At 37.7% G+C, this 15,228-nt stretch overlaps 1 long non-coding RNA gene across 1 annotated transcript; it reads left to right on the forward strand.

Moving 5' to 3' along the window:
• The first annotated feature begins 12,865 nt into the window (after positions 1–12,865).
• On the forward strand, positions 12,866–15,027 carry LOC135445123 (uncharacterized). Its single transcript, XR_010439471.1, has 3 exons — positions 12,866–13,019; positions 13,159–13,272; positions 14,866–15,027. It is a non-coding gene; the product is annotated as an uncharacterized LOC135445123 (long non-coding RNA).
• Positions 15,028–15,228: the final 201 nt, after the last annotated feature.

Genomic DNA, 15,228 nt, shown 5'->3' on the forward strand with positions numbered 1-15,228 from the left:
CAGAAACATGCTCATGCCAGCTGAGGTTGGTGATTTAATCAAGCCACCTCTTTCAGAAACACCATTGCTCCAGGTCTCTTCTGCAGGCAAAGTAGATAAAAGGTATCTCATGGGGCTGTTATCTTACCAAAAATATGAACTGCCTTTTGGATACAACATATTTCTCTCTTGACTATAGCAGGAATCAAGTATATATAGGCTTCTCATTTATATGCACTAAGTGTAAAGATGAACTTTCAAAGATAATTTTTTTAACGATAGATGGGTGAATCTCATCAGCTGGAGCATCCACTGAATGAGGTACGTAGGATTAAAATTTCAGAGCGCTGAATAATCAGCATCATCTTTCCTCCCCAGCCTTTTTAGAAGCAAGTGTGTCAATTATCTTTCATACCCAGGTTGTGCTGAACCTTTCTCCCAAAAAAAGAGTTTCATTCCTTCAGAAATATTTTGTCCCAGTTATCCAATGCCCATGTGCATCATCACATGATAGTGCTTATCATAATTGCTAAACAGTTAGTTACTTGGAGAATATTTTTAGGAATATCTGACTTTCTACTGTATCATTTCAGTGTCATTTATTTCAGTAATCATTCCTCTATGATAGAATGAACAATTAAAATCCTGGAATATTATGTGTTTCTACACCTACTGGAAGCTTTAAAAATAAGGAAAAATAATAACATTAAACAGTAAATATGTTTGGTTATAAAAGCCTAGATATGCCCTTTTTTTTAAAATCTCCTGAAGAACAAGGTGATGTTAGGAACTGAGATATACAACACTGCTGCTTTTCTGCTGCAGTATCTCAGGCTCCAGGTTACGTATTTATTCTGATATTAGGCAGCTACCTCACCACTGTTGAAATTAACAATGAAATATCTGCCCTTTTTTGTTGGTGGTGGCACTGTGGTTGTTGTTGTTACCTTCAAAACCAAAACCAGAGATAGTTTAATTTTAATCATCTTCCACTTCTGCTCACATCTAACATATGCATCAGGTCTTACCCATATTTCTTTATCTCATTCACTTTTCTCAAGCAGCATGTCCAAGACACTGAAGGGAGATTGGTGCTGCTAAGTTTATCTCCATTTGGCTGGCTGCCTGCTTCACTAGGAAGCAATCAGGAGCTTCAGGTTCCCTCACAGCTCAGCAGAAGGCTGATGTCAGAGACCTCTCTGTCCTCACTCCTGGCATTTAGGCTGCTTCAGGAGGGACACCACCACTGCCCATGGGACTGAGGCATCAGATGTGTGAACTGCCCCATAACCAGGGTTAAACTTCCTTCATTTTCAATGGTTTTCGGGATTTGAAGTTTGTTCTCTGAATAGCAAAGAGACTAAATGTTTAATCTTTAAAAGACTACTTCGAAAAGAATTAGCTCTCTGCTCACTTTTCTAGATCTGACACAGAAAGTTTTTAGAAGGTGGAAAATACCTTTGGCTATATCTTAAATTTTTCTTAGGATATGATGCTTTCCCATCACCAGTGCATCATTCTCCTCTGAGCTTCTTCTTCTTCTTTCCCAGTCTTTTTCTTTCTATTCCTGCCTAATAGCCTAGCTAAGACTGCCAAGTCAATTCCATTTCTTCAATTACTGATGGGAATGTATAACTAGAAGAGCAAACACAAAGCAGTTATTTAAACAGATTGACACTGGAATACGTTTTTTCATCTTTAGACTGGCTGCTAAGACCTTATGCTGTGTCAGTAATATCCATCACTAAGGTTCAAATAAAAAATAATCATTTCCCCTTTCTGCCTCTTACACTATTCTTACAAACATTTTATTCAAAATCATCCTAATTTCTTTTAAAGGGAGATTCAACAGCAGAACAAGATTGAGTCTGTCTTCATCCCAACAAAAGAGAATCAATATGAAATCAAAACTACCAGGTAAAAGAATCACTTTTTTCCTGCTAAAAGGAAAGTGAGCAATTAATACAGTTAATCCCCCACCCCCAACAACAACAACAACAAAAAAAGATTTTCCTTAAATTACAAATACTTAACTAAATTGTTTCTTCACCCCTCCCATTCCCCCATATTTAATGAAAGAATTAAGAATGTGCACTGGCAGCTGTTACAGAGAATGTTTCTTAATATGATGTATCAAATAAGATATCCCAAACTAAATTTCACATTTTAATGTTGTAACAGTAGTAAATATATTAATAATCTCTTATCTCAAAAATCTCTTTTTATGAACCTAACAACAATAAAATAGTTCTTCAATTCCTCTAGCAGGCATGCAAAGAAAGATCACAGCTGAGTGCTTTCAGAGGTACTTAATACTGTAAATAACCTGTTGTAGTATACATCGACACAGAAGAAAAAGTGAGCTCATAGTATGCAAATTAGTTCATACAAAAATGTAATTTTTTCTCTGTCACAATACCGAAATTGGATAGTGCTTCACTAGGGTTAAATGCTATACAGGAATATCAATGAAAAAATCTAACATCAGACAGGCCTTGACAAGGAACTGTTGCATGTAAAGTAATGGCATAATTAGCTAAATGATCAGACTCTGAGATCTCAAACCCAGGAAACCTTATGAGAAATTACTATTTTCTACATCACTAAGAAATTAGATTGGCCTTGTCTCAAGCTTTTACAATTTCATACTATTTCAGTAAATAATTAACTGGAGAAAAAATATTAATGAAAGTCATGTTTGTGACTAATTTCAGTATGGCTGTGTAAAATTCCACTTGTAATCTATGAGCCTTGAGCTCATAATAAAGTATTTAAAATGAATATCTTCCAACAAGAGGGAGATTTACACATCTTTGCCAGTTCAGAAGTTTTAAAAACATTTTTTTTTTCCCTGATATATGTCACATTGATATTTCATGGTTCCCATGGAGTACATGCTTTGTGGAGAGCAGCTTAAGTGAATTTGCATTGCCATGGGGCTCATTGCAGAACCAACACAGAGTTTAATCTCCTTTGCTGGAACTGCACAGGGGAAGAGTTTTAGGCAGCTTTAATGGTAGCTTAATTCTAAAGCTATACAAATCAGTGGGGCTTAATGACACTTCTAGAACCATGAGAACTCCTTGAACCATGTCTTAGAGCACAGAGGCCTGGGAGAGGGAAGCAGTGAAGACTAAGGCTAAGAAAGTTTCAGTGGCTGTTGCCAAAATACCCATCCCATGCAGCAAAGAACTCATGTTTCACTTGTTGGGTGCTTGTAGTTTACCATCATATGATAGTAAGATTTGTATCCATCTGGCTAAATGAGGAGAGATATGTGTCTTGTAGTCAACAGTGAATATAGAAAAATAGATACATGTTGACTTACTGAATCTTTCAAATAATATTCCTGAGAAAAGGGTGGTCAAGGAGGAGAAGAAGTGCACAGTAGATATCTGCCTGAAAATAATCTGAGTAAGAATAAAATTAGAACTCCTATAAGCAAGTGTCACAGAGGACAAGTTTGTGAAGTTTATGCTGCAAAGTCCTGTGTATGCCGTGCAACAGAACTAGAAGCTGATGTGTCTCTTTTCTTTTCACATGCTCGCTCTGTTTTTATCTCACAGGGTTACATTCCCAGAAAGATCCGTCTGTTATCGTGCCCTCTTTTTTTGCTTATTATTTCTAATTCTAAATCTACTGAACACTTCTAGATCCCATTTTGGCTTGTGCTGCTTATTCCTTCATGCTCTTGCCCAAGGCAGTTCCCTACTTGTTGACAAATATGTATATCCTGGTTGATTCAATTCCTTTTGTCTCTTGGTACCTCATGGGAGGGATAGATTGCACCTCATAGCAAAGGACAAACAATAATATTTTTTTTTTATATGTATCACCACTTCTAGGGGAGTAATTGGGGTACTTTTTAGGAAATAATGTCTCCCCTAGTCTGCTTCTGCACCTAATGTAATTATCTTTATAGTTAAAAGATGAAGTCTAGTGGTTGAAAAAGGCCTTTTATTTAAAAGTGATGTATAGAATGAAAGACCCCAGATCATCTCTGCTGTACCAGTTAAAGGAGCCTCAGTCTGCAAAACTACCTGACAGTAATGAAATTGTGATGTAAACTAGCTTCAGTTTGGCCTTTTATACTGTAAATTCTCCACAAAGAAAATGTTTCATCAAAAATGTAGTCAGGAAGCCCTCGAAGACACAGCACAGATTCTTCATCTTTGCCAGTAATGTTATGCATAGAGGCAGCCTCATAATCGAGTTGGAAATGAAAGGCAGGAAGATGCAATACATAATAAATACAAAATAATTCACAGAATCAGTTTTCTTCCCATCCATTTGGTATTATGTGATGAGTTTCTTGTTGCATACCATCTGCCAGCTGTATGAACAAATGTAATTGCACACACAGATGCAATCCAATGTTGGCAACAAAACACAGAACAGAAGAGATATGTAAATAAACATGAAAAATTTTTTCATAGATCATTTTTAGGTGATTTCCTTAGAAATTATTAATAATAAACCATGTGACTTTTACAGTCATTCAAGTGGTTTTATTTCTGTTCTTTTCAAGTTATTTATTTATGTTGTAAGGCATTAAATGCTTCCAAAAGTAGTTAATTTGGTATTTAATTTAACTCATAAAAATGCTTAATATAAATGAGGGCCAGACATCATTCACTTGTAGAATTTAACATCTACAATGAAAAGTAAAATGAAAATAATAATCTTATCAGTATTTCTTTACAGATGATTCAATTTGCTGTGAATGTCCTATCAACTTTTATCATGCTCTAAATTGTCTTTGAGAACATTATCTGTCTAGCATGTTTTTTAATCAGGCAACAGTTCTTTGCAACATCCCCAAATTTCCATTAGGATTCCTTTTTGAATTGGTGAAGTGTGAATTCCTAATGTCTTCTTCAGCAGACTTTGTTTTCTTTTTCGCAGAGTTCAATCAATTCATTGCATTGATCAGGATATTAAATACTTGGAAACAAATTTATTTCGCACATGAAGAAGCCAGTGATAGCTGGCCTTCTGTAGACTTGCACCAATCAAAAGACTTACACCAATAGTAAATTTGCATTTTTCTTTTCCTCCAGGTTTCCAACTATTTATATGTCTGCAGCTGTCATTTCGCTGGTAGTTAAAATTCCCCTTCAGGTTCTTCCATGATGAAGTCACTGCTAATGTAATTTTATAAAAAAACATGTGCTTTTCCATCCTCAGACACAATCTACTGGCATTTGGGGAGTGTTTTAACTGGACATCTGGGCACTTGCAGGTTGTATGCAGCAGAACAGTCTCTATAGGATTTTTGCATGGTTCATGATGCAGCCTTTCACTCAAAAGCTGTTGCTTATGGCTTGGTTCAGAAGCTTTTTTTTGCTCACAGTATAGTAGCAGGAAAAATCCACCAATATGCTGAAAGTGTGAGGAACTAATAAAAGTTTTAAGTCTGATACTGAGTTAGGAACTGATATGCAGAGCTTCAAAACTGTGACCCTAAGCTTTTTGTTGGTGTAAATGGGAATAATCTCTGCTTCAGGGGTCCTTAAGCAGAGCAAAATGCTGAGAGGAAAATATCTGATAAATCAGGATAATGCAGTTTTAAGTTTTGGTATCTCATTACTTGCCATGGCTCTTAGAATTCATGCCAGGCCTGGGGAGCTGAAAGATATCAGATCTCAGAACTAATCCTGTTTTCTTGTCTTCATTCTTTATCAGTAAGTGTTGCTGTCTGTTGCTTCTATTACAGTAAGCAAATTAAATAAATTTTTCCTTCCTGACACTGATAAGTAGAGGCCTGAGGTGTGGACTGGAGGGTGCACTGACTTCCAGTCTTTTGTTGAAACTGTGGAAAAGGGAAAAGAAAGAAAGATAAAAGAAAGGGAAAAGAAAGAAAGAGTAAAGAAAGGGAAAAGAAAAAAAGAGAGAAGGGAGAGAAAAGAAAGAAGGAAAGAGAAAACAACTTCTCTGTTATCAAGATATAATTAACACATCTTTATTAAAAAAATGTAGGATGCAGTAGAGCTTTATAGTTTATTTCTGTGCCCATGTGCCCCTTAGGCCTCTGAAAATCTTTAAGCTAAGTTGCTTTCAGCCCAAAAGCTTTGAATTCCATTGTCATTACTTCTGTCAGTATTGCTTGCTTTTCTCAATTGCTCATTTTGGGAGGTCTTCTGCCACCAAGATGACAATGATGTGTTGATTCATTGCCCTGTCACTAGTCCACATGGAGGAGTTACTCAAAGATGTCAGCTTGTTTTGATTTTGCCATCCTTCCTTCACTCTTTTTATCCCCTGTCTCATGGTGACAGATCTTTCCCTATTTTTATTTAAATATTGTCACAGGATCTGCATTCCTATTATAACTGTTAATTAAAAAAATCTTTCCAAATATTTAACAAGATGAAAATTGTACTTAAATTCATACTGACTTCTCTTTTTGTTTTTTTTTTTTTTTTTTTTTTTTTTTGTGAAAAATTGTGAAAAAACCCTCCCCTCCAAATAGCCTTTATGGCTGGCTAAAATCAATGTCAAACTGATTTAATTTACAAACATAGCTAGATCCCTAATTAACTGATGTTAACATTCTTTAGTACCTGAGGTTCATCTTATCAAGCTATCAGAAACTAAACACTGTTACATTAAAATAGCAATTGAAAGGCATATATTCTTACACACATTGAGACTTTGGAAGCAAGAAAAAAATCCAAAACCTCTTCTTTCTGTCCAGAATGACAAAGAGGAGCAGGAGTTGTGCTGGCTTCCCCTACTGCCTGAAAATGTGGTTACATCTGAGTCAGAATGACCATGTAGCAAGTAAATAGGAAATCCTAAGTTCTCTTCTGAAAACTACAGTTGAAGAACAAAACAGTAGAATCAGTGTGCTAAAACAATGTATACTTTAATAATGTGCCCAGGATACCAACTGCCTCTAGATTACCCATCACCCAAAATCTGAAAATAACCACATGATTCTCTTGAAGCACACTGTATTTCTGTAGAATTTTCTCTCACTATTTCACCACTGGAAGTTCCAGCTATAATGTAATGAATGACTGATTCTCTGAGGCTGAACTGTGACCTTTTTTATGCCAATGTACTTTCAATCAGCCTTGAAGAGTTGGGCACCTGTGTCACCACTAAGTGCAATCCCAGAGCCACACGTGACAAATTGTTCCATTTTCACAGTCGCCATGATGCTACAAGATTTCCTTAAAAGTTAAATATAAGGAAAATTCAATCTAGAGTATTTGATAAACAATCTTCTAAAACAAATAACTAGAGGGGGGGAATGGGATCTAATGTTCAGCTTTCATCACAAAAGAAATTATGAATTCCATGGTGAACATATTTTTAGATACTTTGAATTGCTTAAATCAATCCTTCTGGCTCAGGAAACTTCTGAGAATACAGAGTAGAGGATTAAGTCCTAGCTCTCATGAACTTGAAAAGATCTACCTTCCTCCTAGGATTTCCAGTGAGATATATCTCACCTATTTTTGATGACTGCAAATGAGATTATCAAGTAAATAAGAAAGACACTTCATCAGACTGATATGGAATCTCTCTCTTAGAATAAAATTATTCATGCTGTCATACAGCCATTTATTTATTACTGACAGTAAGGATAGTAAAAAAATTAGTTCATATGCAAAATGCCTGAACTGTAGATATATCTATTTGGAAAGATGGATCTGATCCAGAGTCTCAATTTCATTTAAATATCTAATATGTATATAGAAGCAAAGTAGAGAAAAGCCTAACTGAGATTGTCTATGAGGAAAACTGATCAGCTGCGTACCAAAATAATTTAATTCCAGCCTTTTCTGTGCTCAGTTTTACTTTCTAGTTCAAGATGAAGTACCTACGGAAAAAGAGTCTCAAAGAAGTCTCGTTGCACAAAACTACCTATTTACCTAGTAACTAATTATGATCTTTGTGAAGGCGTGAGCAGGAGAGAGAAGTAATCTGAAATTCTTGGTTCTAATCACATGTCACAGGGAGAAGGGAAAGATGTTTCACAGACAGGTCTCCAATCCCTTCATCCCAGACTAATGGATGCCCACAACAAACTTTGTCACCTGCAAAAGTCACAGCCTCAATCCGTGTAAGGTAACATTTAGAGTGTTACAGTGAGAGCTCTGAGACAACTGAGTCAAGAGCTGGGCTTAAGATCTGTGCAAGGTGTCCAGACTCATGTCTGTATTTGCACAGTGGCAGATGCTCACATAAGCCTGAGGTGGGACATTTTTTACAGAAACAGAATTGCAGTATGAAATGTCAAGGGCTTCAACTGCTTTGACTGCCTTTCCTCCCCAGGGTAAAAAAACCCTTCATCATGCAACGTAATGGAGATATCCTAGATAGCCTTGTACAACTCAAATATCATTAGAATTTTTTTCTTATGTTCCACACTCTTACCTGAGCTTAGGAAGCTGAATGAAACCATAAGAGTGGCATTTATTATGTTAAACAAATATAAAATTCTACATTGTAGCTGTCAACATATGCAGCAAGTGTTTAAATCTCCATTATGTTCAAAGCAGATCATAGAATCATAGGCTGTCTTTGGTGGGAACCCAAGAAACATCTTGTTCCAATCCCCCTACCATGGGTAGGGGCACCTTCCACTAGACCAGTTTGCTCATAGCCACATCCAGCCTGGACTTGAAACAATCCAAGGGATAGGGCATCCACAGCTTCCTTGTTCAATCTGTCCCAGTGCCTCACTATCCTTTCAGCAAATAATTTCTTTCTAACATCTAATAAAAAACATCACTCTGTCAGTTTAAAGCCATTCCTGCTTGTTCTGCCTCTACATGCTCTTGTAAAAAAGTCTCATTGCATTTTCCTTGTAGGATCCCTTCATATACTGGAAGGCGGCAAGGAGGTCATCCAAAGTCCTCTTCTCCAGGATGAACAGTCCCAATTCCATTCTCTTAACCTTAGATTTACTGAGTAGTGCCTAGGCAGAGATTTAGCTGAAAGTATTGAAGGCAATGATTGGCCAGATTAGGTGCTTTTGGTCTTAGTGGTTCACAGCCCAAATAAGGGGTCCCTAATGAATGACTACAGTAGGGAGTGAAGAGAGGAGATCAGAAGCTGGTAGATTAAGAGGCTGCCTCATTACTCATCTATTCTGTTTGTAGGATGCATCTGTTGTCAAAAGTGATTTTATAAGGTTCCTATTGTCAGGGGCTCAGATAAAAGAGGAAACGTACAACAGAAGGGGGTTTTAGCAGCCTGCTTAGGTTGGAAGGGAAAGAAAACACTATAGTAGTTCAGGTGCTGCTGTTATCTATGTTATTTCATTGGTCTGACCTCCAAAATTTTCCTTCTTTAAATAAATCTAAAGAATGTTTGAGTGTGTGTGTGTTCTCTTTTAGCAATCTAAGTTCCCCTCCTGAGATTAGATCGTCTCTTTTCCAGTTATTCTCACATCACATTGAACAACACTGAAAGAAATAGTTTGTGGTTTTTTTTTCATTTGTGTCTGCTGATAACAGTGCATGTAATCACACAGTCTTTGTGTTTGTCTGTATATCCCTCCGGCAACTTTTGAATATACTGTCCAATTTCAATCAAGATTAGAGCACCTGTTGAACATCCCCTAAAAACCATAAATTGGGTAAAGAAGATACCAAGTTTGAAAATTTTTGTTTCCCCCCAATAACTCTCAATCCTCTTTCTAGAATATAGCATTGAAAATCAAATATGGTCTTCATCTTATCTTCCAAAATGCTCTGTGATAAGACTTTTAAATACAGGTACAGACATTCAAAAATATTATCATCATTGGACTTAAAGATCAGCCAACTAAGAGGCATGAACCCACAGGAAATGAAGTTACATGTATTTGTAATTGTCATTGCAACTGATGAGCATGTGATTGACATTATAATTTTAAAGATTGCTAACATTAATGCAAATAAACAAACAGTTTACATAAGAAGTAGGTGTGCAGGAAGATTTACATTTTTAGGGAGTGTTATTCATTAATTCATTCAACAGTAGACTTCCAAAGTGCCTTGCTGAGAATCAGTTCCAGTTTCCATTGATGCATTTACAGGCTTTTAAAGTGGACCTGTCCATTTCAGGAGAATTGATTTCATAAATATTTTCAAAGGCAGAAAAATTTCACACTTCTCTGAATGCCACTTGACTGCAAGTACAAATGTTAACAGCTTGTGAGAGTGCTAATTAGAACATCATAAAATTTATTGGACTTCTTTGACACTAACTTAACCAGAAGATGAAACACAATCTGCTATGAAAAAAATAAGATTTCACTTCTATCTTCATGTCTGAGGAAGGAATCATACAAGTCAAAATTCAGTTTTAGTTCATATAATGTCACTTTTTATGTTGCACATCCTTTTATCATATTTTTGCATGCTTCCATATTCCAGAGTCACTTAATCACTGGCAGATCTGTTAGGTTTTTACTGGAAAAGAGAAATTCCTGTCTGCCTTTTCAAACCAGAGCACACAAGCATATGTGAACATAAGCATAACATATACCCACACACAATTTATAAAATTAACACAAGACATCCATTGTGGCAGACAAAAATATGTGCATAAATGTCCACAGCACTGTGACTCAAATAATTATGACTTGGTCTTTGTAGCTGTACATGTGCATAAAAATGCAGACTCAAATTGTAATTAGATTTTGAGCAGATTTATTCAAATATTTCCTGTTTAGGTGGTTGTTTTTACAATGCCCAAACACAAGAGTAAATGTATGACAACTGTGCTTTCTCTGTGAGAAAGGGTTAAAACTTGAATTCAGGAAGTAGCTATGCCTAAATTTTAAGTGTCTAGTCAGAGTTGCCTAAAAGCATTTGGTACACTGTTGATGGAATTAGGTGAAATGTCAGAGAGGTCTCAGGGAAGAGGTTCTGTCTGCTTCAGTTCTACTACTGAAATTTGCAGACAGGATCTCTCTCTGGAGGTGTACACAAATATCCACCTATTCTCATTGGTCTTTATATATTTGTGTGGGGCCTTCCCTGCTGTGGTCACACATATATGTGGGCCATTCTGTTCTCTCAGTGCCAAAAACTCACATGCAGGTTCAATTCACAGAAACAGAGAATGAGACAGGTTGGAAGGGAGCACAGCAGGTCGTATGGTCCAGCCTCCCTGCTCAAGAAAGGCCATCCCACAGCACAGGGCAGTGTCCAGATTGCTCTGGACTATCTCCAGTGAGGGAGGCTCCACAGTTTCCCTGGGCAATCTGTTCCAGTGTTTGCCCACCTGCACAGTAAATAATTTCTTCCACATGTTCAGGTGGAACTTCCTGTGCATTAATTTCTGCCCATTGCCTCTCACCTACTTCTGGGCACCACCAAGCAGAGCCTGGTCTGTCCTCTTGAGACCCTCCCTTCAGATACTGATAGACACTGATGACACTCTATGACACTCTTAAGTCATCTCTTCTTGAGCCTGAACAGACACAACTCAGTCAGCCTTTTCTCATCAGGGGGATGCTTCAGTCCCTTAATCATCTCCACAGCCCTCCATGGGATCTGTTCCAATAGCTCCTTTTCTCTCTTATAAAGAGGAGCCCAAAACTGGGCACAGCACTCCAGATGTGGCCTTATCAGGGCTGAGTAGAGGGATAGGATCAACTCAACATACTGGTTCTTCCTGATGCACCCTGGGGTACCATTGACCTTCCTGGCTACCAGGGCACTGCTGACCCACGGACAGCTTGTTGTCCACCAGGACTCTCAGGTCCATCCTTCTCTGCAGAGCAGCTTTGCAACAGGTTCAGCCCCCAGGCCATGTCACTGCATGATTACCTGTTAGACAAACTGGGACTCCACCTCCCTGCTCCAGACAAGGCAGCAAAAAAATCTTTATGAAATTAGGTTGGTGGAAAATAAAATTTTCGTGTTGTATTTCAGAAACTATTTTGCATATCACTCTTCTTGTTTCAGCATCTATGTGACACAGCTAACCATAGCTCTCACTGCTTTTCCCATTTTGGGGGGTTTGAAAATCTGTCTAACTTGAAGTTAGGGATTTAATTTAGGTCTATTTTTCTTAAATGGTCCCAAGATCTTCAAAGAACTTGACAGCAATTGCTCATGTCAATTGCTCTGAAATCTGCATCTTAATACTGGGAAACTGTGGGGGCCTGAATATATGTTGTATTGTGAGATCAGTGTGTCTGGGTTACTCCAAACGAGCTGCAGCTGCAGGGTCCTTAGTTGGGCAACAGCTGTAGCTCGTGAAAGCAACTGAGATAAATAGGGGTGGGTCAAGAGCCCAAGAGGAGCCCCTGAGAAGAGAGACAGGACTGTGCTGCAGAGAATGGAGAAGAGCCCCAGCAGCGAGGCAAGAACAACACGGCAGTGAAGATTACAACAACTGGTGACCCCGTGTGAAGACGAACACACAACCAAACATTGAAAGAAGGTATGGAATCCCCCAGACAGCCGAGAGCTGTGGCAGCCTGAGAGCTGGGACTTTGGTGTGGGGGCCTGAATATATGTTGTATTGTAAGACCTTGTGGTTCTAAGTTACTCCAAACGAGCTGCAGCTGCAGGGTCCTTAGTTGGGCAGCAGCTGTAGCTCGTGAAGGTAACTGAAATAAGTAGGGGTGGGTCAAGAGCCCAAGAGGAGCCCCTGAGAAGATAGAAGAGCCCCGTGTGAAGACAACGCTGCAGCCAAACAGAGAGAGAGAGAGAGAAGGTATGGAATCCCCCGGACAGCCGAGAGCTGTGACAGCCTGAGAGCTGGGACTTTACGTGTATGGCAGCCAGAGAGCTGGGACTATAGAAGAGGCAGCCTGAGAGCTGGGACTGTGTGTATATTATAATTGTTAAAAGAAAAGGGGGAAATGTGGGGGCCTGAATATATGTTGTATTGTAAGACCTATGTGGTTCTGGGTTGCTCCAGGCGAGCTGCAGCTGCAGGGTCCTTAGTTGGGCAGCAGCTGTAGCTCGTGAAGGCAACTGAGATAAATAGGGGTGGGTCAAGAGCCCAAGAGGAGCCCCTGAGAAGATAGAAGAGCCCCGTGTGAAGACAACGCTGCAGCCAAACAGAGAGAGAGAGAGAAGGTATGGAATCCCCCGGACAGCCGAGAGCTGTGACAGCCTGAGAGCTGGGACTTTACGTGTATGGCAGCCAGAGAGCAAAGATTACAACAGGAAACTATTAAAATATTATCTTGTTCTTCTTATCACTTACTTTCCCTAGGAAAATGATTGATGCTTGATTTCAGTCTGCCTCAAGTAATTTTAACTGTCTGATGAAAGAGCACTCCCGAGACAACTGTAAGACCATCATCCCATGTGCAGCCAATGGAGCCAAGTGAGTACTTCAAAAATTGTCCCTTATTTATCTGACTTTTTAATATGGAAATAAATGAAAAGCACAGTTTTGAAAGTCTTAAATAACTCACTTTATTAAACTGACAGACATTATTATTTGCAGGTTGGGTTTTTTTTAACAAACACTGTAGCAGGGTGGGAATTGAAAGCAGTTGTGGAATATTGTGATGGTTTCCTCAAGTTGTATTCAACTACACAGGGAAATTCTCAAAAGCAATTAGAAGGACTTTTAGAAGACATATTAAACACTTCCATTTATTTTTCTAACAAGCTAGTAATTTTTTTATTTTTAAACCCCATCCATAGGAGTGACAATGACAATTGAGCATTGTTTAAAATGTCAAGTTGCTCTGGTTTGTATTGAATTAATCATTAATGTTTAAATGCTCAAAAGGCATAGTACATGCATAGAGAAGTTTCCTCTGTACACAAATACCAAGTTATTTGTAGTTCTATTTTTATGATGTAAATTACCATGTTTATATATGTGTATATAAGTTCTTTTATGAAGAAACACTAGGAGTGTTATGAAAAGGGCACACAAACTTTATTTTAATGACCACTTCTCCTTGAACATCAGATTTTAAAACTGAGCACTTTTTGTACAATACTAATTAGGATACAATTACTAAATAGGATATGGATAATTTGATCTACTTGAATACTCTTTAAAATGCTCCTACTGAAACACATGAAGTCGGAACATGAAAAACATCCCTAAAATATTATCTATAACATAGGAAAAAAAGTCCCATTTGCTTCCACAGATATCAAGGGCTTTTATCTCACCTGCACAGTACTACCAAGAAATGCATTGCCTGTGAATATTGTGACTAGCCTCCTGAAAATTAAAAGTTCTTTTTAGCAAAGATCAGTCTCTTTTGTAATTGCCACTTAATTTTTTAATGTTCATATTTTCAATATTTCTGCAAAAGCCAGGGAGATTAAAGTATGCCCTTAAGACTTGAATATGAGGAAGGGATTGCAGGAGCTAGGTCTTTAATACCAAATATCCTGACAATAGAACACATGGAAATTGCATAAATTGAGCCACACAAAATGCCTGAATCAGGGCTAAAGCAGAGTTAATTTCTTCTCAGTAGCTGTTACATTACTGTGGCTTGGATTCAGGATGAGAATGGTGTCGCTAACCAACTGATATTTTGGTTTCTTGCTAAGTCATGTTTTTACTAAGGAAATTTTCTTCTTGTCTCATGCTCTGCCACTGAGGAGGAACACAAAAAAAAAAAAAAAAACAAACCTAACTGTATGGAAACTTAGCTGGGACAGGTTACATGAACTGATTAAAGGGATATTCCACATGTCCAGTATAAAAACTGGGGGGAGTTACCCAGAAGGGAGCCAGTCTGGGTTCAGGAAGGAGGGGCTGGCATCTGTCAGCATGTGGTGACCAATTGCATTGTACATCACCATTATTATCATTACTATTACTATTACTATTACTATTACTATTACTATTACTATTACTATTACTATTACTATTACTATTAATATTTACCACTGGTATTTGTATTTTGCTTTATTTTTAATTAAAATGTTTTTATCTCAACAGACAACTGTTCTTATCTCAACAGACAACAGAAAACTGTTACCTGAATTCTTCTCCACATTCCACCCACATTGGAGGGAAGAGAAGGGGAGAATTAAACTGTGTGGTGTTTAATTTCCAGCTGGACCTAAAACCACTTCAGTCAGATATAAAGTGCTTCACATATGCAAGGCCCAACAAAATTAATTCTCTTCAGTTCCTTCAGCTAATACAGCTTTAGAAAAGATTGTCTTTATGAAGTTATTCCCTATTTATAGATACATATAAAATTATATTTTTAAGTATTTATCAATAGAATTGGACTTCTGTGTTTAAACATGCTACTGCTTTGAGTTATATATATTACTATAATCTATGTTAAATGAC

The sequence above is a fragment of the Zonotrichia leucophrys genome, chromosome 3 (assembly GCF_028769735.1).
Source record: "Zonotrichia leucophrys gambelii isolate GWCS_2022_RI chromosome 3, RI_Zleu_2.0, whole genome shotgun sequence".
In the NCBI taxonomy this organism is placed as follows: domain Eukaryota; kingdom Metazoa; phylum Chordata; class Aves; order Passeriformes; family Passerellidae; genus Zonotrichia; species Zonotrichia leucophrys.